Genomic DNA, 26,965 nt, shown 5'->3' on the forward strand with positions numbered 1-26,965 from the left:
CCCAGGCTGGGCAGAAGGAAGCCAGCACAGTGTGGAAGGAACAGGTTTTTCAAGGTTCAAGGCTGACTTCTTCCAGTTCCAGCCCTGGGAGTGTGAATTTCCATGTTCACAACAGAGATGTAAAGGCCACAGAAATATTGGTGCTAATTAAATTCAGTAATAGTTGTTCATTACTTCATTGCCCAATCAACTGGAGCAAAAGGTGTGCAATTGGAATATAATTGAAAGAAATCAGAGATATCATTATTCACAAGTAATTAATCAGATGGGGACAGAATTTTATCATTGCATAATTTTCACTGAGGTTATTTTCCAGTCCTCCAGAGAGAGAAAAACTTGTTGAATTACATTATCATGCATTTTACAAAAGTGTTCATAGCTTCATTTTAAACCCTATGTAGCAAACGGTAGATCTGGCATTCTCATTTTCTTCATATCTAAAACTTCACTTATTCCTATAGCCACACTGAAGAAAACAATGTGAAAAAAGTACACCTTTTTAGGAGGTTACAAAAAACTTCAAATATATGACAGTCACAGCTACATTTTTTTCAGGGCCCCACACCCTGCTACTATTGACAGCCAACAGCTGAGCTACTGATGTTAAAATGAATGCCAGATCCAAGCCCCCACCCACAATCAGTCTGATGGGCTGGATGGGCCTCACTGTGTCCATGACTCCCCAAGTTGTCCAGGAAGGGTCTACCCCCTCAGCTCAAGAGTGGGCCAAGTTTGAAAACCATCAGATCGGATTTGCACCCCCTGTCCATCTGAACTTCAAGGTCTGCTCCTGACTTCTGGTAGCAAACATTTCTGATTCTGAACTATTCCCCATCCATTAAACTATTCTTCATGTTATTCCTACCATGACCTCTCAGCATTATTTAGATTAGGAAATTTAGGAAGAAGGAAACTTCCTTGCTCAATTTCCCAAGCTGAACTGCTGAGAGACCTCAACTAGCAGCTTCTGGGTTCTGCCTTTGGACTTGGCCCAGTGACTCCTTCTCTTCTATCGGCTCCAAGGCCATTGGTTAACCTGCCCTGGGCTTCGACCATAAAGTACTCAATGGGCTGACAAATGAGCAAGGTCTCTGGGATGAACTCTCAATGCACAAAGGTGCTAGATTAAAGAAACTGGCTGGTTATCTGGCAAAAGGGAGTTTTGGAGATTTTATTTCTGTATAACCTTATGGATTTCAAGTTCTTTCCATGAGGCCCTGCAAATCTGCTTGATTTTAGTGTAAAACCTACAGACTCAAATTTTTCCAAAACCATGGGCTTAGTCCTGAGCTGTCTTAATGATTGGAGAAGGCACCTCTCACCTGCTGAACTGCAGCCCAGGGATGATCCAGCCACACACATAGCCTTACATAGACCTTCCTTGTGACAGGAGCAAGGAGCAGAGCCTGCTGCGCTGAAAGTTACCAGGATTGGGGGCAGGTAGTGGTGAGGGGTGCTGAAGGTCCCCGGGTTCATATTTTCAAAGCCTTGATGTCTGCACACTCTACAAATGCCCCAAACTCTGAGAAATACAGTTTGTTAACATCTCCCCCTGCATATGTTTTTGATGAATTTCAGACATCAATGTAGCCATAACTGGAGGATGGGCTGAGCCTGTATTGGAGCTCTGCCTTCTGTCCACATGGCGAGCAGGGACACTTTCTGAGACTCTCTATGCAGCAGAGCTTGCTTGGTTTTGCCAACTTGGGAAGGGAAACCTCATAGAACTCAGTGACGTGCTCGTATCTCCTATGGTGTGAATGTAAGTGAGCGTCTCCTGATTGACTGTGGAGACCTTTCTGATGGTAGGTGCAGGCTGAGATTCATCAGCTAAGGCTCACCCATCTGTCCTCTGATAGGCGACACTTTCTAATGCCTTTAATCATTAGATGAGCCAAAGAAAGATTTTTGTATTTGGAAATGACTATTTGGCCATGCCTCCTGATATTTTTCAAAATCTCCATTGTCATTTCCATCTCTCTTTTCTATTCATTCTTAAAAAAAATTGGGTTTAGTCAGCTGGGCGCGGTGGCTCACGCCTGTAATCCCAGCACTTTGGGAGGCCAAGGTGGGTGGATCACGAGTCAGGAGATCAAGACCATCCTGGCTAACACGGTGAAACCCTGTCTGTACTAAAAATACAAAAAATTAGCTGGGTGTGGTGGCGGGCGCCTGTGGTCCCAGCTACTCGGGAGGCTGAGGCAGGAGAATAGCATGAATCTGGGATGCAGAGCTTGCAGTGAGCCAAGATTGTGCCACTGCATTCCAGCCTGGGCAACAGAGCAACACTCTGTTTCCAAAACAAAACAAAACAAACAAAAAAAATTGGGTTTAGCCAGTAGTGCTGAATTCTGGCTGAGTAGAATCATAGTGAACTTTTTTTTTTGAGACAGGGTCTCGCTCTGTCGCCCAGGATGGAGTGCAGTGGCACGATCTTGGCTCACTGCAACCTCTGCGTCCCGGGTTCAAATGATTCTCCTGCCTCAGCCTCCTGAGTAGCTGGGATTACAGGCACCTGCCACCATGCCTGGCTAATTTTTTTTGTATTTTTAGTAGAGACGGGGTTTCACCATATTGGCCAGGCTGGTCTCGAACTCCTGACCTCATGATCCACCCGCCTTGGCCTCCCAAAATGCTGGGATTACAGGTATGAGCCACCGTGCCTGGCCTCATAGTGAACTTTTTAAAGAACTGCATATGCCTCTGGTGCAGCCATGGCCATTGTGACTCAGTGGGCCCAAAGCAGCATGAAGGCACTGGCAATGACAGACAAAGAAGAACACTTACCAGGTGACTCCTTTCGTCTCCCACGCCCCTCCTCGTGCGCATGCTTTCCTCTACCTTCTTGAGCTGTTTTAAGGTCCTTGTCTGCTCATTTTATCAGCATCTGTTATTTCTGCATCGTTTCTAGTGATTGATTTTCCTCCTGATTATGGGTCATGCTTCTTTGCACACTAGGTAATTTTAAAATTGAATTTTGGATATTGTGAATCTTACATTGTTTGGTGTTTGATTTTGTTAAGGTTAAGTTATCTGAAAACAGCTTGACCCTTTTGAGGCTTACTTTTTGGATTTGTTTGGACTTGTTGAAATATCCCTGGGGATATTCGGTAATGTCTGGAGACAGTTTGGTTGTGACAACCTTGGGGAAAATGCTACTGGTGGCTAATGGGTAGAGGCCAGAGATGCAGCTAATATTCTACAATGCACAGGGCAGTGCCACCTTCAACCCCGCAACAAAGAATTAGCTGAAAATGTCCATGGTGTTGAGGCCGAGAAACCCTGATGTGGGCTAATTTAGTCCCAGTGTTACAACATGACCCTTCTGAGGATTCTACCTGATGTCTCGTGTGTGACAAGGTGTTTGTACCTTGGCTGGCGGGAGCCTAAATTGCTTCCACGTAGGTCCTGAATGATGTGACCTACCACTCTCTGGAAGTTCTTTTCTTGGTTTCAGGTATTATCCTCTTGGGCAGGTGCAGATCAGTATTCAGGCAAAGACCTGGGAAGTTCCCTGCAGGCTGCTGGAACTCTCCTTTGCAGTTCTCCTCTTCCTAAATTCCATCTACATCAGCCTCTCTAATTTCCGTCTCTACCTCCTCTACTCAGCAAAGACCCCAGGCTCAGCTGAGTTTCCCCTCCCAAGCTGCAACCTGGACACTGCCTCCAGGTGGGGACAATTGTAGGACTCACCTGTCTTGTTTTCCTCCTCTCAGGGGTCATAGTGCTGCATTGCTTGTTGTTCAATGTCTGGAAATCATTGTTTCCTAGCTGTTGTCTGGTTTCTCTATCATGGCTGGAAGAAGAAGTCTCCCAGAGTGGTTTCAGTATCCCACCATAGTTTGGAAACTTAGCTCTGGGCTTTGAGGAATGTTTTCCAGTGGTTGGAGTACACCGTTCAGTCTTGTAAAATAAAAGCACTCAAGTTTTAAGTACTTGGGCTTCAAGAGAACTTGATTCAGGAAATAAAGAGGTCACTGAGACCAAACCAGAGGTAAAGAGAACATTTCCTTTCTTCTCACAGTTATAAAAAGGTGCAAAACAATTTTCCCTATTTCCAGACCAAGTTGAAGAGCTTAGCCAGATCAAAGCTTTTGGAGTCTCACCTTTCCCCCTGAAGTCCCGGCCTCCAAGGAGTATTTTTGCTGTGATGTTCTTATGGCTCTGACTGCAGTGAAGACTCTACCACCAGCCTGAGGAGGGCTGAGAAAAGGCTGTTTCACAAAGGGCAATAAAGATTTCCACGAGCTCTGCCACTCCGCCAACAGGCTGAGAGACCCTGCCTCATTCCTGTGCCTTGCCTGCTGTCTGGTGGGTGCTGGGGCTCCTCCTAGAAGCCTCAGCTCAGCCTCCACTGGCAATGGCTGATGGCCTCCATTCAAATGCAGACATGAGAAGCCCAAGAGCCAAGAGGGAAATGAAATGGCTGTACTTGGGTCTCAATGCTGCCCTCTTGCCATGTTCTTCCAGCACCTGCCAACTGGAGCTGCCTGTCAGAGGGCAAGGTCCTAAAGAGGTGTGAGGAGTTAGAGGTCTGAAGTCAGTTTTGTTGCATCAGGAGGCATATCTGGTGAGTGAGGTCTCCAATCTTGCTACAATGGACAGTATTTAATGAGAGCTCAAGTGTGAGTTGATCCAGGGCATTGGCAGCTTAGGCTTATAAGATCTATCTGACATCATTTTGGTCAATTTCCACCAGGGAATTGGGAATTTGTGGGGAGACCATATCTACATTTCAGTCAAACTAAGGGAGAGAAGAGACGGCAGATGACAGGTGGTGGTGTGGTTAAGAGAAAGAGCACTGGGTTGAGACTCTCTGGGCTCTCACCAGCTGAGTGACTGTGGCAATTTTCTTCTTCTCTTTGAGCCTAGTTTTCTCATCTGTGTTCATACGAACAATGATAATATCTGCCTTACAGCGTTGCTGGGGGCATTACAAGAGATAACCTATATAAAGGGTTAAGTCTTGGGGCTAGCATGGTGGCTGTACCCCGTGAAAGTGACACAGAGCCACGGCACCAAGACGTGGCCCCTGGGTGCAGGCAAATTGTAACCAGTGATTTATGGGTGCTGCTGCTTTGTAAGCGGGTCTTGTTTAAATTGGGGTGAAACACTTCCCTTCCCTGTTTCCCCACACTCAAAGCGTCAGGTCACAGAGACTTATGACCTTCTATATTCTTGGCTCAGGGTAATCTCCATCCCCCAAGCAATTCAGAGATTAGTCATCAAATTGGCCAGGACCTGAATGCACAGTTTTCATTCAGAGCACACCCGCTCCTGGGGCCAGCTGCAAATTCCATCACGGACAAGAGACTCTTGAGAGTGTGAGTTCATCCACACCTGATTCCCTCACAATAAAGCTAGGGCTAAGGCAGAAAGCATTAATGAGGCATTTTTGACATAAAATGGACCTCCCTAGGAACAAGGATCTGAATAGGGTTTTACCATCTTATGGAAGATTGCATGGCCCTCACACTTTAGTGTACTTTAGAATCCTTAGAACTTTCTAAGAATTCAGACTCCTGGGTTCTGGGAGGGGTGGCATCCAGAAATCTATGTTTTTAAATAGAGTACTTGGTGGTTCTGTTGCAGTTCTGAAACCATGATCTGCAAGTTCTAGACCAATATTTTCCAACCGCATGAGCCCCAAAGAAAGTCATAAAAAAGCCAGTTGAATTGTCCATGTTAAGAAAACTGGTGTGTAGAAGGGCAGGGGTGGGGGCAGATGTGAGTCAGAGAGGAGAGTGTGGAAGCCAGGACCACTGTGTGCAAGGAGAGCTGAGAGATGAGATGGAACAAAAGAGGCTGGTGTCAGCTGATTCCTGAATTGCCTCATTGAAGCTCACCACAGCTGTGTGAGACACATGAGGCCTATTTTTTCAAAGAGAAAATTCTGTGAGGCCAGAGAGATGGCGCAGGCTGCACATTGACACAGTTAGGAGTGGCAGAAGGAGGATTCCATCTATGTTACATCTTCTTCTGCAGATTGTACTTCTCATGGGGTGCTAGGTAGGGGGCAGCACATCTCCTGACAACAGCTAGAACCCAGGGAGGTTCAGAGCTAACTACAGAGAAAGTCAACTACACCAGAATCAAGTGGTTAGGGGCAGTCATTATGCCCCTCTAAATCGGGTGCTCTTTCTCTTTCCTTCTGATTGAGACATTTGTCCCTCCACAGCTTTCTCACTGGGAACTTCCTTACAGTTCTGAGGACCACATGTGTTCTTACCAGCCTCTGTTTTTGCCACTCTAGGTCTTCTTCCTCCTCTAGTGGAGCAGACGGATCAAAGAGGAAACACTTGGGCTTGCTCTTGTATCAAATATGTATTAAGGACTTACTATGTGCCAGGAACTATGGTAGGTGCGGGGGACACAGAGGTCAAAGAGGCTTATCATCTGATCAAGGAGGCACCCATCCCAATGATGCCAGGCCAGGGTGTCTACACAGAGTTGTGGATCCAGAGAACTCAGCAAGAATGCATGGAGGAGACCTTTGGGCACATTCTTTATGGAAGAGTGGGAGGTTTCCAGGCATGGGGGGACAGCGAGAGTATAGGCCAATAGGGAAAGGGAGGACATTTTAGGCAGAAGGAATGGCAATTTCTGAATGGGGGCACAGGAAGGGAAAACCTAAACAGAACCCAGTAGTCTCTCTGAGCTGAGGAGACACAGGGTGTGACCGTAATTTGCATGGTACACTTCTTGAGAGGAAAAAGAAGCGCTCCAGAAGTTTGCTTCAGGCCCTCTTCAGTCTGGCTGAAAATTAATCTGTGCTGTATAGGGAGAAAGTCTCTATGACCAGACAGAGAAAACTGGCAAGGAAAGAACATCTTACTGGGGAGCTGTGAGATGAGCACTTCTCAGCACTACCTCAGAGTCATGAATCATTCAGGTCCTTCACCACCTGGAATGTAAAGACCTCACTGAATACCGGGAAAATCACCTAGAGCCCCGAGAAGGGTCTTGTCTTAGTAGTGCAGCTAAACTCGCCTCAGTAAAGGCTACCCTAGATCCACCCATAATAATTTTAAAAGCAGTTGTTGAAATAATCAAGCCATTCCTCAAGTGGTTTAGCTGGCAAGAAAAGTTCAACCCTTTTTTTTTTTTTTTTTAACAAGACTACAACAAAATCCAGCAAGTAATAATATAAAATTTACAATGTCTGTTATCCAATCAAAATTACTAAACATTCAAAGAATCCAGAGCATACGACTCATAACCAAGATAATACTGGTTAGTAAAAACAGATTCATTAATGATGCAAATGAGAGAATTAGCAAGCAATGATCTATTAAAAGGCTATTACAGATATTATAATTATATTGTTTTCCCTTTAAATTCAAGGATTTAAGAAAAGACATCACCATAATGGGGCAAGAAATGGATGATTTTTAAAAAAGATCTTCTTGATAAGAAAAAAATGACACTAACTAAAATGGAAATTTTACTGGATGGGATTAACAGCAGATTGGATGCTGCAGAAAAAAAGATCAACGAACTTTCCAAAATGAAGACAAGAGAGAAAAAATAAAAAAAAGACAGAGAGCAAGAGTGAGATTTGGAGAGGGAGAGACAGCAAGAGACAAAGAGCACTGTAAGATCTATCTGACATCATTTTGGTCAATTTCCACCAGGGAACTGGGAACTTGTGGGGAATCCATATCCACATTTCAGCCAAACCAAGGGAGAGAAGAGATGGCAGATGACAGACAGGTGGTGGTGTGGTTAAGAGAAAGAGCACTGGGTTGAGACTGTCTGGGCTCTTACTAGCTGAGTGACCGTGGCAATTTTCTTCTTCTCTTTGAGCCTAGTTTTCTTATCTGTGTTCATATGAACAATGATAATATCTGCCTTATAGCATTGTTGGGGGCATTAAAAGAGATAACCTATATAAAAGGTTGAGACTTGGAATTGGCGTGGAGGCTGTACCCCATGAAAATTAGCTGCTGTTGTTGTCCAAGTTTGAACATACGTTTTCCTGCCATCTCCAACTCTATCACAGAGCCATGGCACAAAGACATGGCCCCTGGGTGCAGGCAAATTATAACTGGTACTTTATGGATGCTGCTCCTGTGACCTGGAGGATGATGTCAAGAAGCCCAACACACGTATGATTAGATACACAGAAAGAATGTGGGGGAGGAGTGAGGAGAAAAAAGATTTGAAGAAATAATGGCTAAAAGTTTTCCAAGTTAATGACATTTGTGTCAAGCATACGATAGCAGAAGCCAGATTCTCGAGGTTGTCCCATGCCGCATTAAGTGTTTCCAAAATCATGGTCCACAGGGTTAACAGCAGGGGTTCTCCAGTCCAAGGGTAATGATCACCATACACAAATTAACTGAAGCAGATAGCTGCTGTACTTATGACTGAGATGATATCAATTTAGGGCAGGATCACGTATTGTGTCTGTTATGATTGGCTATTAGAAAAAGGAAAAAATCTGGCAGACACAATCTGTATTTGTTTTTTATTGCTGCCTAACAAATTATTACAAGCATAGCAGCTTAAAACAACACCATTGATTATTTGTAGATCAGAAGTCCTGGTGTAGGTTAGATGGCTTCTCTGATTAGGATGTCTTCAGGTTGAATCAAGGTGTCACCTGAGACTGTGATCTCTGAGGCTTTGGGATCCTCTTCCAAGATCACTGGTTCATGGCAGAATTCAGTTCCTTGTGGCTACAGGACTGAAGTCCCCATTTTCTTACTGGCTGTTAGCCAGAGACATTCTCAGCTTTTAGAGAACTGCTTCAGGTCACTGTCTGAGGCTCTAGTCGTGGGCAGCTCACAATATGTTGTTTGCTTCTTCAAGGCCAGAAGGAGAATCTCTGCAACTTTGAATCTGACTTCTTTTTTTTTATTATTTTTTATTTTTTTATTTTTATTTTATTATTATTATACTATAAGTTTTAGGGTACATGTGTACAATGTGCAGGTTTGTTATATATGCATGTGCCATGTTGGTGTGCTGTACCCATTAACTTGTCATTTAACATTAGGTATATCTCCTAATGCTATCCCTCCCCCCTCCCCCCACCCCACAACAGTCCCCGGAGTGTGATGTTCCCCCTCCTGTGTCCATGTGTTCTCATTGTTCAATTCCCACCTATGAGTGAGAACATGCGGTGTTTGGTTTTTTGTCCTTGCGATAGTTTGCTGAGAATGATGGTTTCCAGTTTCATCCATGTCCCTACAAAGGACATGAACTCATCATTTTTTATGGCTGCATAGCATCCCATGGTGTATATGTGCCACATTTTCTTAATCCAGTCTATCGTTGTTGGACATTTGGGTTGGTTCCAAGTCTTTGCTATTGTGAATAGTGCCGCAGTAAACATATGTGTTCATGCGTCTTTATAGCAGCATGATTTATAATCCTTTGGGTATATACCCAGTAATGGGATGGCTGGATCAAATGGTATTTCTAGTTCCAGATCCCTGAGGAATCGCCACACTGACTTCCACAATTGTTGAACTAGTTTACAATCCCACCAACAGTGTAAAAGTGTTCCTATTTCTCCACATCCTCTCCAACACCTGTTGTTTCCTGACTTTTTAATGATGGCCATTCTAACTGGTGTGAGATGGTATCTCATTGTGGTTTTGGTTTGCATTTCTCTGATGGCCAGTGATGATAAGCATTTTTTCATGTGTTTTTTGGCTGCATAAATGTCTTCTTTTGAGAAGTGTCTGTTCATATCCTTCGCCCACTTTTTGATGGGGTTGTTTGTTTTTTTCTTGTAAATTTGTTTGAGTTCACTGTAGATTCTGGATATTAGCCCTTTGTCAGATGAGTAGGTTGTGAAAATTTTCTCCCATTTTGCAGGTTGCCTGTTCACTCTGATGGTAGTGTCTTTTGCTGTGCAGAAGCTCTTTGGTTTAATTCGATCCCATTTGTCAATTTTGGCTTCTGTTGCCATTGCTTTTGGTGTTTTAGACATAAAGTCCTTGCCCATGCCTATGTCCTGAATGGTATTGCCTAGGTTTTCTTCTAGGGTTTTTATGATTTTAGGTCTAACATGTAAGTCTTTAATCCATCTTGAATTAATTTTTGTATAAGGTGTAAGGAAGGGATCCAGTTTCAGCTTTCTACATATGGCTAGCCAGTTTTGCCTGCACCATTTATTAAATAGGGAATCCTTTCCCCATTGCTTGTTTTTGTCAGGTTTGTCAAAGATCAGATGGTTGTAGATATGTGGCATTATTTCTGAGGGCTCTGTTCTGTTCCATTGATCTATATCTCTGTTTTGGTACCAGTATCATGCTGTTTTGGTTACTGTAGCCTTGTAGTATAGTTTGAAGTCAGGTAACGTGATGCCTCCGGCTTTGTTCTCTTGGCTTAGGATTGACGTGGTGATGCAGGCTGTTTTTTGGTTCCATATGAACTTTAAAGTAGTTTTTTCCAATTCTGTGAAGAAAGTCATTGGTAGCTTGATGGGGATGGCACTGAATCTATAAATTACCTTGGGCAGTATGGCCATTTTCACGATATTGATTCTTCCTACCCATGGGCATGGAATGTTCTTCCATTTGTTTGTATCCTCTTTTACTTCATTAAGCAGTGGTTTGTAGTTCTCCTTGAAGAGGTCCTTCACATCCCTTGTAAGTTGGATTCCTAGGTATTTTATTCTCTTTGAAGCAACTGTGAATGGGAGTTCATTCATGATTTGGCTCTCTGTTTGTCTGTTATTGGTGTATAAGAATGCTTGTGATTTCTGTACATTGATTTGTATCCTGAGACTTTGCTGAAGTTGCTTATCAGCTTAAAGAGATTTGGGGCTGAGACAATGGGGTTTTCTAGATATACAATCATGTCATCTGCAAAGAGGGACAATTTGACTTCCTCTTTTCCTAATTGAATACCCTTTATTTCCTTCTCCTGCCTGATTGCCCTGGCCAGAACTTCCAACACTATGTTGAATAGGAGTAGTGAGAGAGGGCATCCCTGTCTTGTGCCAGTCTTCAAAGGGAATGCTTCCAGTTTTTGCCCATTCAGTATGATATTGGCTGTGGTTTTGTCATAGATAGCTGTTATTATTTTGAGATACGTCCCATGAATACCTAATTTATTGAGAGTTTTTAGCATGAAGGGTTGTTGAATTTTGTCGAAGGCCTTTTCTGCATCTATTGAGATAATCATGTGGTTTTTGTCTTTGGTTCTGTTTATATGCTGGATTACATTTATTGATTTGCATATGTTGAACCAGCCTTGCATCCCAGGGATGAAGCATGGTGGATAAGCTTTTTGATGGGCTGCTGGATTTGGTTTGCCAGTATTTTATTGAGGATTTTTGCATCAATGTTCATCAAGGATGTTTGTCTAAAACTCTGTTTTTTGGTTGTGTCTCTGCCAGGCTTTGGTATCAGGATGATGCTGGTCTCATAAAATGAGTTAGGGAGGATTCCCTCTTTTCCTGTTGATTGGAATAGTTTCAGAGGAAATGGAACCAGCTCCTTCTTGTACCTCTGGTAGAATTCGGCTGTGAATCCATCTGGTCCTGGACTTTTTTTGGTTGATAAGCTATTGATTATTGCCACAATTTCAGAGCCTGTTATTGGTCTATTCAGAGATTCAACTTCTTCCTGGTTTAGTCTTGGGAGGGTGTGTGTGTGGAGGAATTTATCCATTTCTTCCAGATTTTCTAGTTTATTTGCATAGAGGTGTTTGTAGTATTCTCTGATGGTAGTTTGTATTTCTGTGGGATTGGTGGTGATATCCCCTTTATCATTTTTTATTGCGTCTGTTTGATTCTTATCTCTTTTCTTCTTTATTAGTCTTGCTAGTGGTCTATCAATTTTGTTGATCTTTTCAAAAAACCAGCTCCTGGATTCATTAATTTTTTGAAGGGTTTTTTGTGTCTCTATTTCCTTCAGTTCTGTTCTGATTTTAGTTATTTCTTGCCTTCTGCTAGCTTTTGAATGTGTTTGCTCTTGCTTTTCTAGTTTTTTTAATTGTAATGTTAGGGTGTCAATTTTGGATCTTTCCTGCTTTCTCTTGTGGGCATTTAGTGCTATAAATTTCCCTCTGCACACTGCTTTGAATGTGTCCCAGAGATTCTGGTATGTTGTGTCTTTGTTCTCATTGGTTTCAAAGAACATCTTTATTTCTGCCTTCATTTTGTTATGTACCCAATAGTCATTCAGGAGCAGGTTGTTCAGTTTCCATGTAGTTGAGTGGTTTTGAGTGACTTTCTTAATCCTGAGTTCCAGTTTGATTCATTGTGGTCTGAGAGACAGTTTGTTATAATTTCTGTTCTTTTACATTTGCTGAGGAGAGCTTTACTTCCAACTATGTGGTCAATTTTGGAATAGGTGTGGTGTGGTGCTGAAAAAAATGTATGTTCTGTTGATTTGGGGTGGAGAGTTCTGTAGATGTCTATTAGGTCTGCTTGTTGCAGAGCTGAGTTCAATTCCTGGGTATCCTTGTTAACTTTCTGTCTTATTGATCTGTCTAATGTTGACAGTGGGGTGTTAAAGTCTCCCATTATTATTGTGTGGGAGTCTAACTCTCTTTGTAGGTCACTAAGGACTTACTTTATGAATCTGGGTGCTCCTGTATTGGATGCATATGTATTTAGGATAGTTAGCTCTTCTTGTTGAATTGATCCCTTTACCATTATGTAATGGCCTTCTTTGTCTCTTTTGATCTTTGTTGGTTTAAAGTCTATTTTATCAGAGACTAGGATTGCAACCCCTGCCTTTTTTTGTTTTCCATTTGCTTGGTAGATCTTCCTTCATCCCTTTATTTTGAGCCTATGTGTGTCTCTGCACGTGAGATGGGTTTCCTGAATGCAGCACATTGATGGGTCTTGACTCTTTATCCAATTTGCCAGTCTGTGTCTTTTAATTGGAGCATTTAGCCCATTTACATTTAAAGTTAATATTGTTATGTGTGAATTTGGTCCTGTCATTATGATGTTAGCTGGTTATTTTGCTCGTTAGTTGATGCAGTTTCTTCCTAGCCTTGATGGTCTTTACATTTTGGCATGTTTTTGCAGTGGCTGGTACCAGTTTTTCCTTTCCATGTTTAGTGCTTCCTTCAGGAGCTCTTTTAGGGCAGGCCTGGTGGTGACAAAATCTCTCACATTTGCTTGTCTGTAAAGTATTTTATTTCTCCTTCACTTATGAAGCTTAGTTTGGCTGGATATGAAATTCTGGGTTGAAAATTCTTTTCCTTAAGAATGTTGAATGTTGGCCCCCACTCTCTTCTGGCTTGTAGAGTTTCTGCCGAGAGATCTGCTGTTAGTCTGATGAGCTTCCCTTTGTGGGTAACCCGACCTTTCTCTCTGGCTGCCCTTAACATTTTTTCCTTCATTTCAACTTTGGTGAATCTGACAATTATGTGTCTTGGAGTTGCTCTTCTCGAGGAGTATCTTTGTGGTGTTCTGTGTATTTCCTGAATCTGAATGTTGGCCTGCCTTGCTAGATTGGGGAAGTTCTCCTGGATAATATCCTGCAGAGTGTTTTCCAACTTGGTTCTATTCTCCCCATCACTTTCAGGGATGTCACTTTCACATAGTCCCATATTTCTTGGAGGCTTTGTTCATTTCTTTTTATTCTTTTTTTCTCTAAACTTCCCTTCTCACTTCATTTCATTCATTTCATCTTCCATCACTGATAGCCTTTCTTCCAGTTGATTGCATTGGCTCCTGAGGCTTCTGCGTTCTTCACGTAGTTCTCGAGCCTTGGCTTTCAGCTCCATCAGCTCCTTTAAGGACTTCTCTGTATTGGTTATTCTAGTTATCCATTCGTCTAATTTTTTTTCAAAGTTTCTAACTTCTTTGCCATTGGTTTGAATTTCCTCCTGTAGCTCGGAGTAGTTTGATCGTCTGAAGCCTTCTTCTCTCAACTCGTCAAAGTCATTCTCCATCCAGCTCTGTTCTGTTGCTGCTGAGGAGCTGCATTCCTTTGGAGGAGGAGAGGTGCTCTGCTTTTTAGAGTTTCCAGTTTTTCTGCTCTGTTTTCTCCCCATCTTTGTGGTTTTATCTACTTTTGGTGTTTGATGATGGTGAGATAAAGATGGGTTTTTGGTGTGGATGTCCTTTCTGTTTGTTAGTTTTCCTTCTACCAGACAGGACCCTCAGCTGCAGGTCTGTTGGAGTTACTAGAGGTCCACTCCAGACCCTGTTTGCCTGGGTGTCAGCAGCGATGGCTGCAGAACAGCGGTGGCTGTAGAACAGTGGATTTTGGTGACCCGCAAATGCTGCTGCCTGATCGTTCCTCTGGAATTTTTGTCTCAGAGGCATACCCGGCCGTGTGAGGTGTCAGTCTGCCCCTACTTGTGGGTGCCTCCCAGTTAGGCTGCTTGGGGGTCAGGGACCCACTTGAGGAGGCAGTCTGCCCGTTCTCAGATCTCCAGCTGCATGCTGGGAGAACCACTACTCTCTTCAAAGCTGTCAGACAGGGACATTTAAGTCTGCAGAGGTTACTGCTGTCTTTTTGTTTGTCTGTGCCCTGCCCCCAGAGGTGGAGCCTATAGAGGCAGGCAGGCCTCTTTGAGCTGTGGTGGGCTCCATGCAGTTCGAGCTTCCAGGCTGCTTTGTTTACCTAATCAAGCCTGGGCAATGGCAGGCGCCCCTCCCCCAGCCTCGCTGCCGCCTTGCAGTTTGATCTCAGACTGCTGTGCTAGCAATCAGTGAGACTCCGTGGGCATAGGACCCTCCGAGCCAGGTGTGGGATATAATCTCCTGGTGCGCCGTTTGTTAAGCATGTTGGAAAAGTGCAGTATTAGGGTGGGAGTGACCAGATTTTACAGATGCCATCTGTCACCCCTTTCTTTGACTAGGAAAGGGAACTCCCTGACCCCTTGCACTTCCCGAGTGAGGCAGTGCCTCACCCTGCTTCAGCTCATGCATGGTGCGCTGCACCCACTATCCCGCACCCGCTGTCTAGCACTCCCTAGTGAGATGAACCTGGTACCTCAGATGGAAATGCAGAAATCACCCGTCTTCTGCGTTGCTCATGCTGGGAGCTATAGACCAGAACTGTTCCTATTCGGCCATCTTGGCTCCATCGGATCTCTCTGACTTCTATAAAAGGCTAACCTGACTAGGTCAGGCCTGTCTGATATAATCTCCCTTTTGATTGACTCAATGTCAACTGATTAGTAGCCTTGATTACATCTGTAAAACCCAACTCTTTTGCCATGTAATGTAACTTAATCATGGATATGATAGCCTGTCATATTCATAGGATCTTTTCACCATCAAAGACAGGGGAACATATAGGGCATGTACACCAAGGGGAATCTTAAAAATCATCTGAGTATTTGGCCTGCCACATTATAGTTTAAGTTTTTGCATCTGTGGAGTAAAGGAAATAGAAGGAGCCCTTGGGATTCAAAGCACGTAGGTTGAAGTCTCTGTCTGGGAGCTCCATGAGGCAAAGTGCACATCATCTGCTCTAGCTCACCATGTGCCCCTGGCAGCAGGTCAGCACTCAGTAGACATTTGTGGGATGCATTATGAATGAAGAAATGAATAAACAGAAGTGCATGCAGTATGTTTTAGATGAGCACCTGAGGCCAGGGTGAATGAGAGTTGATTACTTAGTGCATGTAAGAGATCTTCCTTGATTCAATACTTACATTAGTCTCTATTACAGAGTCACTCATTTTTCAGTGATCACAGACAGACAGGTGGACAAACAGGTAACAGCTCTAGTTTGTCCAAATGAAGCTAAAAATGAAGGTCACTTTGTTTGATCAATGTTTTCATTAATCCAATTCCAAAAAGTGGAATTATTTAATTTCCTCTCTGTGAGTCTAATTTATATCTCTTCTCCATCTAGAAAGGACTTTGAGACAGCTCTAAAAATGAGTATCTTGGAAAATATCCCAAATTTAGGAATAATAACATATTAGAGAAACCAATAGGGCTGAAGACAAATGGGAGAAATATTTTCTCAAATATTTTCTGCAAGAAACCACCTCCCAGCAGAGTAGCCGGCAGCCAGGGGCAAGTGAATTGGCAACCAAGGGCCTGATGCCTCTGATTCAGCCCTCAATTTACAGAAAGCTCACAGATCTCCTTATTTTAGCCGCAAATGCACTCAACTCCTCACTGACGCTTTCTGGAAACTGCCAGCTTCTCAGTGCATGGCTCTAGGTTGGCTGTCTCATATCGTGCTAGTTTTCAAGGCAGGCTGTTTAGTGGTGATGTCCTGGGTCAGCTGTGTGAAAGGGACTTGGCTACTGGACATGCAGAGAGGCTCAGAAGTGAATGGGAGATGCCGTGGGCGTATATCCTCACTGCTGATTGGAAGTAGGAAAGCTCTGTAGTTCCCAATGCGTGCAGCCACTGTGCTGGCTGTCAGATATACAGGAAAAGAAACCATGAAGACTCTGTGTGGAGCAGCTCCACAATAATGGCTACTTATTCAGGTTCGGCCTCTGCAATCTGGAGGAAGCTTGCAAAATGAAAATCTGATTCCCTCATTTTAAAACTAGGGAAAGGGGTTGTTTGTTTTTTTCTTGTAAATTTGTTTGAGTTCATTGTAGATTCTGGATATTAGCCCTTTGTCAGATGAGTAGGTTGCGAAAATGTTCTCCCATTCTGTAGGTTGCCTGTTCACTCTGATGGTAGTTTCTTTTGCTGTGCAGAAGCTCTTTAGTTTAATTAGATCCCATTTGTCAATTTTGGCTTTTGTTGCCGTCGCTTTTGGTGTTTTAGACATGAAGTCCTTGCCCATGCCTATGTCCTCAATGGTATTGCCTAGGTTTTCTTCTAGGGTTTTTATGGTTTTAGGTCTAACATGTAAGTCTTTAATCCATCTTGAATTAATTTTTGTATAAGGTGTAAGGAAGGGATCCAGTTTCAGCTTTCTACGTATGACTAGCCAGTTTTCCCAGCACCATTTATTAAATAGGGAATCATATGAACAGACACTTCTCAAAAGAAGACATTTATGCAGCCAAAAAACATGAAAAAATGCTCATCATCACTGGCCATCAGAGAAATGCAAATCAAAACCACAATGAGATACCATCTCACACCAGTTAGAATGGCGATTATTAAAAAGTCAGGAAACAACAGGTGCTGGAGAGGATGTGGAGAAGTAGGAACACTTTTACACTGTTGGTGGGACTGTAAACTAGTTCAACCATTGTGGAAGTCAGTGTGGCAATTCCTCAAGGATCTAGAACTAGAAATACCATTTGACCCAGCCATCCCATTACTGGGTATATACCCAAAGGACTATAAATCATGCTGCTATAAAGACACATGCACACGTATGTTTATTGCAGCACTATTAGGAGATATACCTAATGCTAAATGACGAGTTAATGGGTGCAGCACACCAACATGGCACATGTATACATATGTAACAAACCTGCACATTGTGCACATGTACCCTAAAACTTAAAGTATAATAATAATAAATTTAAAAAATAATAAAAAATAAAAATAAAAATAACAAAAGGGCTAGGGTTAATGGCTCACACTTGTAATCCCAGCATTTTGGGAGGCTGAGGTGGGAGGATCACTTGAGCCCATTCAAGACCAGCCTGGGCAACATAGTGAGACCCAATTTCAATCAATCAGTCAATCGATCAATCCGTGAAAACCAAGGAAAACTGTCAGCAATGGTACTAAAATATAAATAATTTTCATTCTATTCTGTAGTCTTTCTCTTGACTTTTTTACAGTGTTTTAAATTTGCCATTTAACTTTGGCTTAAGTAAAAATTAAAATGTTAAATTATTATCACAAATTTTACTGTTCAGCTTTACATTGTGCAATGACAGTTTTAACACAAATACAAAAACCATTTAACTCACAGGGGGATTCACCAAAATGACACAGTTCGTGTTTTTTTGTAGCTCACAGATGCATATATGTATTTCATTCAAACCAGAATAATAGAAGTGCTGCAAACATCAACTCAACTGTTTTTAATTTCATTGCTTCCTATAATTTTACCAATATTCTCTGCCCTTTGGCCTGCTGATGAGTGAGGAAAGACTACAAGGAAAGGAACTAGGGTTGCCCTGTCATTCTCTTCCTTCTGTGTCATCATTTCAGCATAAGCGGCTGGCTATACAGGGAAGTAGCATGAGTAAGACAGATTTTGATAGGGCTACTCGTCACTCATGTTTTTCAGAACATCATTGCCTTCTTTCTGCCTTTGAAGTCAGTCTGGTTCCAATGGGAAGTGGGACCTCATGGCTGTCGGCATTTCAATATCCTTGTTCTGGGACAGGATGCGCTCACCTTGTATTCACTGTGTATCTTCCTGATCTCCCACACCCAGACTTTGTAGGTTCACCCAATGTCAATGGGGTGATGAGGGAGTGCATGTGCCTCCTCTGCCCCCAGCATGCCCCATAGTCCTGTTGGCTGTCACTTACAAAACACAAGTTCAAAGACAAAGTATTGGTAGCTGGGTGCAGTGGCTCACGCCTGTAATCCTAGCACATTGGGAGGCCGAGGCAGGCAGATCACATGAGGTCAGGAGTTTGAGACTAGCCTGACCAACATGGAGAAACCCTGTCTCTACTAAAAATACAAAAATTAGCCAGGTGTGGTGGCACATGCCTGTAATCCCAGCTACTCGGGAGGCTGAGGCAGGAGAATTGTTTGAACCCAGGAGGCGGAGGTTGCAATGAGCTGAGATGGGGCCATTGCGCTCTAACCTGGGCAACGACAGTGAAACTCTGTCTCAAAAAAAAAAAAAAAAAGACAAAGTATTAAAATTTTCAAGATGGTGATATCAAAGGCACAGGCCCACAAAGGAAAAAAAATTGATCCATTGGACTTCATACAAATCGAATATTGGATGCATTAAAGGACACTCTCAACAGAATGAAAAGTCAGCCCACCTTTGGATGAACTGTGAGGATATGATGCCTAATGAAATAGTCCAACACAAAGGGACAAACATTGTTGTACTCTGCTTATATGAAGAACCCAGAATTGTCAAATTCACAGAAACAGAATGTAAAATAGATGCTCCCGGGGGCTGGGAGGAGGAGGAATGGGGAATTATCATTTAATAGGCCCAGAGATGCTGTTCAGGATGATAAAAATGTTCTGGAGATGGTTAGTGGTGACGGTTTTACAACATTGTGAACGTGCTTAATTGTGAACTTGAAAATGATTTAAATGGTGAATTTTATGTTATTTATATTTTACCACAGTTTAAAAAGAAATTCAAAATAGTGACATTAAACTGAGCGCATGGCACTTCTGAATGCTGGCCCCTACGCAGATTCACAGGTCTCACACCCATGAAGCTGGCCCCGCACTTACCTGTGTTTACAGAACAGAGAGTATGAATGCCTAGGATGGTTGTCAGTTACAGGTTCTTTTGTTGGACAGTGAGATCCCTGAGGTCAGGTGCATGTCCTATTTCCTGTACTAGTTATATGTTTGTTGACTTGAAATTCTAAGCTAAATTGAAGCTTATTCACAATATATTTGTTAAAAATCAGTCTCATTAAGATATAATTTACATACATGATTACTCATATGTTTTTGAAACATACAGTTCATTTTGTTGTGACAAATGGGTACAGCTGAACTCCAGTACCAAACCATGACATAGGCCATTTCCACAAGCCAAAAAGTCTCCTGTGCCCTTTGCACTCAATGCCCTTCCAAGCCCAGTCCCCGGCAGCCACCCGTCTGCTCTCTAAAGCTATAGTGTTGCCTGTTCTGAAATGTCATGTAGCTGAAATCCTGAAGTATGTAGTATTGTGTGGCTGTGATAAATTTCGGTTACAACTTCTAGCATCTTAATTAAATAAATGGTGTTCCACTGAGGCAGCAGAGGAGCAAGGGCTTGGCCTTGATCAGATGAACTTTGATATGAATCCTGACTCTTCCATTCATTAACTCTTCAATTGTTCATAGACTCTTAGCTGCGTCAGTGTCAGTTGCCTCACATGTAAAATGGAGTTACTAAGTGCTTTCCTCTTGTGCTGCTTTGAGGCTTGAGTAAGTTGTGTATGAAAAGCACTTAGGGAAGCCCTTGGCTCATAATAAGAGCCGAAAAAGTTACTGATAACATCATTATTGATGTTATTATTAATAAGAATAACATTTCTTTGCCTTTAGAATGGATTACAGTAGTACCTTCCTTTGTGAGTTGCCGTGGAGATTACATAATGCCTGTGAAGCATTTAGAATGGTGCCTGGCCCTTGGTAAGCACTCCATGGTGTGGCTGCTACGATTTTTCTGTTATAAAGCCATTAAGGACCAAATTTTGCTAGTGTTCAATAAGCAGAAGTTATCACTTCCCCTAATTCTGAGAAGGTATGAAAGTCAGCCACACAAAGGACTCCTTTCTGTCAGTCTGGCTTAAAAAAATCACAGAAAGCAACCACCAGTGTAAAATACGCCAAATCTGAAGGTCTTGTCACCCCCAGGCCCAGGGCACCCATGTCATGCAAACAGGTGAGCCAGGAAGCTGGAAATGCCTTTGTTGTTGTTGTTGTTGTTGTTCTTCTTCTTCTTCTTCTTCTTCTTCTTCTTCTTCTTCTTCTTCTTCTTCTTCTTCTTCTTCTTCTTCTTCTTCCTCCTCCTCCTCCTCCTCCTCTTCCTCCTCCTCTTCCTCTTCCTCTTCTTCTTCTTCTGTCTCTGTTGCTTTGAAAGAAGAAAAACAATTGAATTAAAAGTTAAAGGGTCAAGTGGGCTATTGAATTCTCAGAACTCTCTGAGGTGTTCCAAAGTCAGAGTAACTTCAGTGTATTTCTGCTCAGGACTCTAATTGGGGGAAAGTAGGAAGTGGTGGTAAACAATTCCTGGGGAAGGACATTTCCACACAGAATGAGAAATGGACTCAGTTCTAGAATCATCAGCTCACATTGTCAAGTACAGCTCATTCTACTGTACTTTACTTTATTATACTTTGCAGATATCACATACTTTACAAGTTGAAGGTTTGTGACAATCGTATTGGGCAAGTCTATCTGTGCTGTTCTTCCAAAAGCATGTGCTCACTGGGTGTCTCTGTGTCACATTCTAGAAATTCTCACAATATTTCAAACTTTTTTATTATTATATCTGTTATGGTTATCTGTGATCAATGATCGTTCATGTTACTTTTTTTTTTTTTTTTTGAGACAGAGTCTTGCTCTGTCGCCAGGCTGGAGTGCAGTGGCATGATCTCAGCCCACTGCAACCTCCGCCTCCTGGGTTCAAGCGATTCCCCTGCCTCAGCCTCCCCAGTAGCTGGGACTACAGGCACGTGCCACCATGCCCAGCTAATGCCCAGCTAATTTTTTGTATTTTAGTAGAGACGGGGTTTCACCATGTTGGCCAGGATAGTCTCGATCTCCTGACCTCATGATCCACCTGCCTCAGCCTCCCAAAGTGCCGGGATTACAGGCATGAGCCACCGCACTCGGCCTCATATTACTATTGTAATTGTCTTGAGGTGCCACAAATTGCACCCAGAAAACATACCAAACTTAATCAAGAAACTGTTCCAACAGCCAGTTGTTCTCTCACCTCTCTCCCTCTCTTAAGCCCTACCTATTTCCTGAGCTACAGAAGTATGAAAATTAGGCTAATTAATAAACTTACAATGGCCTCTGAGTGTTCAAGTGAAAGGAAGCGTTCACGTCTCTTGCTTTTTAAATCAAAAGCTAGAAATGATTATGCCTAGAAATGATTACTTTAGAAATGATTAAGCTTAGTGAGGAAGACATGTCAACAGCCCAGTCAGGCTGAAAGCTGGGCCTCTTGCACCAAACAGTTAGCCAAATTGTGAATGCAAAGGAAAAATTCTTGAAGGAACTTAAAAGTGCTACTCCAGTGAACACACGAATGATAAGAAAGTAAAACAGCCTTATTGCTGATATGGAGAAACTTTGAGTGGTCTGGATAGAAGATCAGTCCAGCCACAACATTCCCTTAAGCCAAAGCCTAATCCAGCCATAATTCTATGAAGTCTGAGAGAGGTGAGGAAGATACAGAAAAAAAATTTGAAGCTAGCAGAGGTTGGTTCATGAGGTTTAAAGAAATAAGCTGTCTCTATAATATCAAAGTGCACGGTGAAGCAGCAACCCTGATGTAGAAGCTGCTGCAAGTTATCCAGAAAATAACTGATGAAGGTGGCTAAACTAAACAACAGATTTTCAATGGAGACTAAACAGCCTTCTACTGGAAGGCGATGCCTTCTAGGACTTTCATAGTTAGTGAGGTAAAGTCAATGCCTGGCTTCCACAGGACAGGCTGACTCTCTTGTTAGGGATAATGAAGCTGGTGACTTAAGTTGAAGCCAATGCTCATTTCCCATTGTGAAGATCCTAGGACCCTTAAGAATAATGCTAAATCTACTCTGTCTGTGCTCTATAAATGGAACAACAAAGCCTGGATCACAGCATATCTATTTACAGCATGGTTTATTGACTATTTTAAGCCCACTGTTAAGACGTGCTGCTTAGAAAAAAAAAAAAAAAGATTCCTTTCAAAATATTACTGCTCATTGACAATGTACCCCGTTACCCAAGAGCTCCGATGGAAATGCACAAGAAGATTAGTGTTGTTTTCAGGCCTAACACAACATCCATTTTGCAGCCCATAGATCAAGAATTAATTTCAACATTCAAGCTTATTATTTCAGAAATACATTTCCTAAGGCTATAGCTGCCATAGAGAGTGATTCTGCTGATGAATCTGAGCAAAGCAAATTGATAACCTTCTGGAAAAGATTCACCATTCTAGATGCCATTAGGAACATTCATGATCCATGAAAGGATGTCAAAATCGCACATTAACAGGAGTTTGGAAGAAGTTGATTCCAACCCTTATGGATGACTTTGAGGGGTTCGAGACTTCAGTGGAGGAAGTAACTAAAGATGTTGTAGAAATAGCAAGAGATCTTGAATTAGAAGTGGAGCCTGAAGATTTGACTGAATTGCTGTAATCTCATGATAAAACTTTAATGGATGAGAAGTCACTTCTTACGAAGGAACAAAGAAAATTGTTTCTTGAGATGGAACTATTCCTGGTGAAGATTCTGTGGGCATTGTTGAAATGACAACAAACGACTTAGAATATTCTATAAACTTGTTGATAGAGCAGTGGTGAGGTTTGAGGGGATTGCCTCCAAAGTTGAAAGAAGTTCTACTGCGGGTGAAATGCCTCCAAACAACCTCACATGCTACAGAGAACTGTTTCGCGAAAGGAAGAGTCAATTGATGCAGCAAACTTCATTGTTGTCTTATTTTAAGGAATTGCTACAGCCACTGCAGCCTTCAGCAACCACCACCCTGATCAGCTGGCAGCTGTCAACACCAACGCAAGACCCTCCACCAGAAAAAGATTGCAACTTGTTGAAGGCTCAAATGATGAGCATTTTTGTTTGAGCAGTAAGTATTTTAAAATTAAGTTATGTATATTTTTTGACATAATACACCTTTAATAGAATATAATATAGTGTAAACGACATTTCTATGTCCTGGGAAGTCAAAAAATTCATGTGGTTTGCTTTATTGTGATAATCTGCTTTATTGTGATGGTCTGCAACCGAACCCCCAATATCTCTGAGGTATGCCTGTAAAGAGAAAATGTTACAAACGATAAGAAACATAATAGAACATGCTGAAAGGAATACTTAAGGAATCTGGGGAAATCTACCTCTTTCATATACAAAATAGTTCAGCTAAATTTGACTTGGTAACTGGGTATTTAACATGCCTATATTTTGGAGTCATTCTCCCTTCATGGCTGATGTTTGCATAGAAATCTCCAGCCAAGTGCTTCGTCCTTGCTGCTCTCACTAATACCTGCAAACACACAGGGAGCTGAAGTCACCTGATGGGAAAATGAAGAGTGAACGCTCTGCAGACCACATCTCATTAGACAGCCAGGGGAGGCTGTTTTCCTCCATGTACCTCCAAGAGCAGAAATAGTAGGAATAATATATCCACTTTACATCCTGATTCATCTCATTTTCAAATCAGAACCCCACCAGCCACCACCCTTGAAAAGAAAAGTGAAGGAGAAACAAGGAGAGACAGATAGATTGAACTGCGGCATCCTCATTCAGATCCTAACAAGGGAACAATCCTACCATTTGCAATCAGATAAGGGATATTATCTCGGTAATAAAAGGCAATTGAGAATCTAAATGAAAAATCTAATGCTTTTCATGCTGATTTATTTTAGATTAGAAAGAGTTAAACCAGATGTAAACATGAAGAGATGAAGCATGAAGAGGGAATCATGGTAGAGCGATAAATCTGAGTATTGAGTTATTATAGGTGCAGGGTTGCATTAACCAGAAAATACACTGTTGATCCATAAACTGATCTGACATTAATTATTGTTGCAGAAGAGTTCAGAAGACTGAATAAAAACATGCAACGCTGGCAAAGATCACTCTTGCATCTAGATTAGCAGTAGAGAGTATGTATCATACCATCCCCACTAGAGTCTGTGCTCACCAACCAATCAGCAGTCCAACCTGGAACCCTCCATCGCACGTGCTGTCTGCCTTCTGGTGGAACCTCCTACATCCCTTGGAGAAGACATTCAGATGCTGAAAAGAGATAGTCCTCTTTCCTTTGGACTCCAGTAATGTCTATCTTTATCTTAAAGAGAAGATGCAGCCAAAAATCCACTTTTGGTCTTTGTCTCCTTGGGATCCAAGTAGACTGGGGATGTCTCCTCTGTTTTCTCTGCAAACTATGCGTATGTCCAGACAGGCAAAGTTAGTGGGGGAGGGTACTGGCAGCAGGGTTCTGTGTAGACTCTGGGAAATTCTCAGCTGTTTTCTCCCCTCTTCTTTCCTGCTGTGTATAACGTTTCTGTCCCTGTTCTGCTTGCTTAATGGAAAACCCTAACCCAGAAGCTGGCGATGAGTATTCATCAAATGTCCACAGTACTGATTGACAATCCTCCATCTCAAACTCTTGGGATCAGATGTGATTCAACAATAATTTTTTTTTTTTATTTTAAAAAGATAATATTGTGCAACAACTCCATCAGGATCTGAGGTAGAACTCTGTAATTAAGCTTAATTAATAGAATGTATGAATATTCACACTCAATGGAATAAATTAATATCATAAATAGCCTTAAGTTAGTTCAGGTAAGGTTTTGCTGTCAGAGTAGTTTGCTACAAACCCAGGGAGAAAAACTCTTGGACTACAGAGCTTTATGCATGTTAGCATTGCAGATTAGGATCCATAGTGAGTACTCAGGTATCTTGAAGGGAGAGTCAGGAAACAACAAAAACAGTAAAATATTCGCTCATTTGAGCCCAGCTATGATGGCAGGACTTGGGAGAACAAGTGAGATGATGTAGGAGTTGCTTTGTAAAGCATTTAGTCTTACATATATGGAAGGTTCTACCATTATTGCACCTGCAATATTTAGTCAAAGCTCATGGGAGCACTGCTTCTGGCTGCAGATGGAATTCATAGATCAATGTGATGTTGATGTTACTATTGTCTTAGCAGATACCAGGCTTGACCACAGAATTTCTACAGGGTGCATCTGGCAGGATTGTACCTGTGAAGTGGCAGGTGGTGGGTGGGGGGGGGGTGGAAGGAAGGCTGGACCAGGGTCAGGAGGGCTGGTGTGGGTGACAGAGCCACCATTTTCTTGTTCTTGGACACAGGTTTCTTATCCTTTCTGGGCCTGACTTTTGTCATATATATCTTTAAAAATCTATGTGTCCTAGCCACCACCTTTCAGGGAATTTGGAGAATCAAAATGAAGTCATGTGAATATCAGAGCTTTGCAAGCTGGGGCATTCCACTCTATCAAGGAGTGTCATGATTTTCTTACGGTACTTGATCCTAATCATAGTTTTCTATTCCCTAGGACTGATTCTAATAGCCTGGGTTCCAGTGTGGGGTCCTTTACTCAATTACTAGGGGAGTGTGACTTTGAGCAAGTTACTTACCCTCTTTGTGCCTCACTTTCCAGATCCGTAAAGTGGAAATAATAATGATGATGCCTCTGTCACAGAGTTGTTAGACGATCCTGTGAGGATTAGTTGCCCTCAATGATAGCTCCTCACGTGACCCCAGGTTTAAATCAGGCCCATGAGTCACTGGGAACAGAGGTGAAAAATGGTTCTTAAATCTTTTTCTCATTGTGTGGCTTTGGTAAACTACTGTTTCCATTCGCTAAATAACACCCTAATGGCTTCAGAGACTTAAGGGAGACACAGTCTTGAAAGGACTGAGTTAGGAGTCACTTAATGATCACTCACAAAATAGCAAAGGCTGATCAGGCTGTCCCTCGGAGTAGTAAATAGTAAAAATTGGAGTCAACCTTTAGTTTACTGGGGAAAATATTTCCACTTGTAGAAAGAGTGCCACATAAATCCCAGGCATTGCAGGCCAGAGGCTGGTGTCTCCTGTTAACTCCTAACCTTGATTGGGAACTCTGCCCTTTCCCTCCCTCTCTCCTCCCCTCCCCTCCCCTCCCCTCTTTTCCTCCTCCCCACTCCCTCCCGAGCTCCCATTCTATCTTTTCCCTTACTACTTCCTTCCTTCCTTCCATCTTTTCTCCTCTCCTTTCTTTTGCAAACATCCACTGTGTTTCTCATTAACACCCACCACGGTGCTGGACACCAGAGATGTACAGGTAGGACCTGCTCCCAGCAACCTCTGGGTCTCAGCAGGAGGCAGACCTGGTTGGGTGAGGAGGAATCCATTAGCAAGTGAGGCCAACAACTTTCTTCTCATGGGGGTTATGGTTGAGGGAAGATGCAGACATCGGTTGTAGATTCACATGCATCAGTGTGTATTTACAAACCAAAGCAAGTGCTGTGAAGGAACAGGAATGCTTCTGCAGGAGCTTATAAATCAGAAAGCTGACCTTGGTTTGAAGGCAATGTCAGGTGAGACACGCATGTGGGCAGGTCATGTGAGCCAAGCTCCAGAAGGACCAGGGAGATGTGTTAACGTGTTATGCAAATAGGACAATGCATGCGAGGGCCCTGTGGTGGGTGAGAGTGTAACCAATCAAGGAGATGAGGGGAGCTCACAGAGTGTGTG

General features: G+C 42.5%; 1 protein-coding gene across 3 annotated transcripts in view; it reads left to right on the forward strand.

The window, feature by feature from the left end:
* C2H10orf90 (chromosome 2 C10orf90 homolog) overlaps nt 1-26,965 on the forward strand; it is a 251,921-nt gene that overhangs the window by 1,580 nt on the left and 223,376 nt on the right. The gene's annotated exons all lie outside the window — the stretch shown is intronic.

Source organism: Symphalangus syndactylus, chromosome 2 (genome assembly GCF_028878055.3).
Source record: "Symphalangus syndactylus isolate Jambi chromosome 2, NHGRI_mSymSyn1-v2.1_pri, whole genome shotgun sequence".
Lineage (NCBI taxonomy): Eukaryota > Metazoa > Chordata > Mammalia > Primates > Hylobatidae > Symphalangus > Symphalangus syndactylus.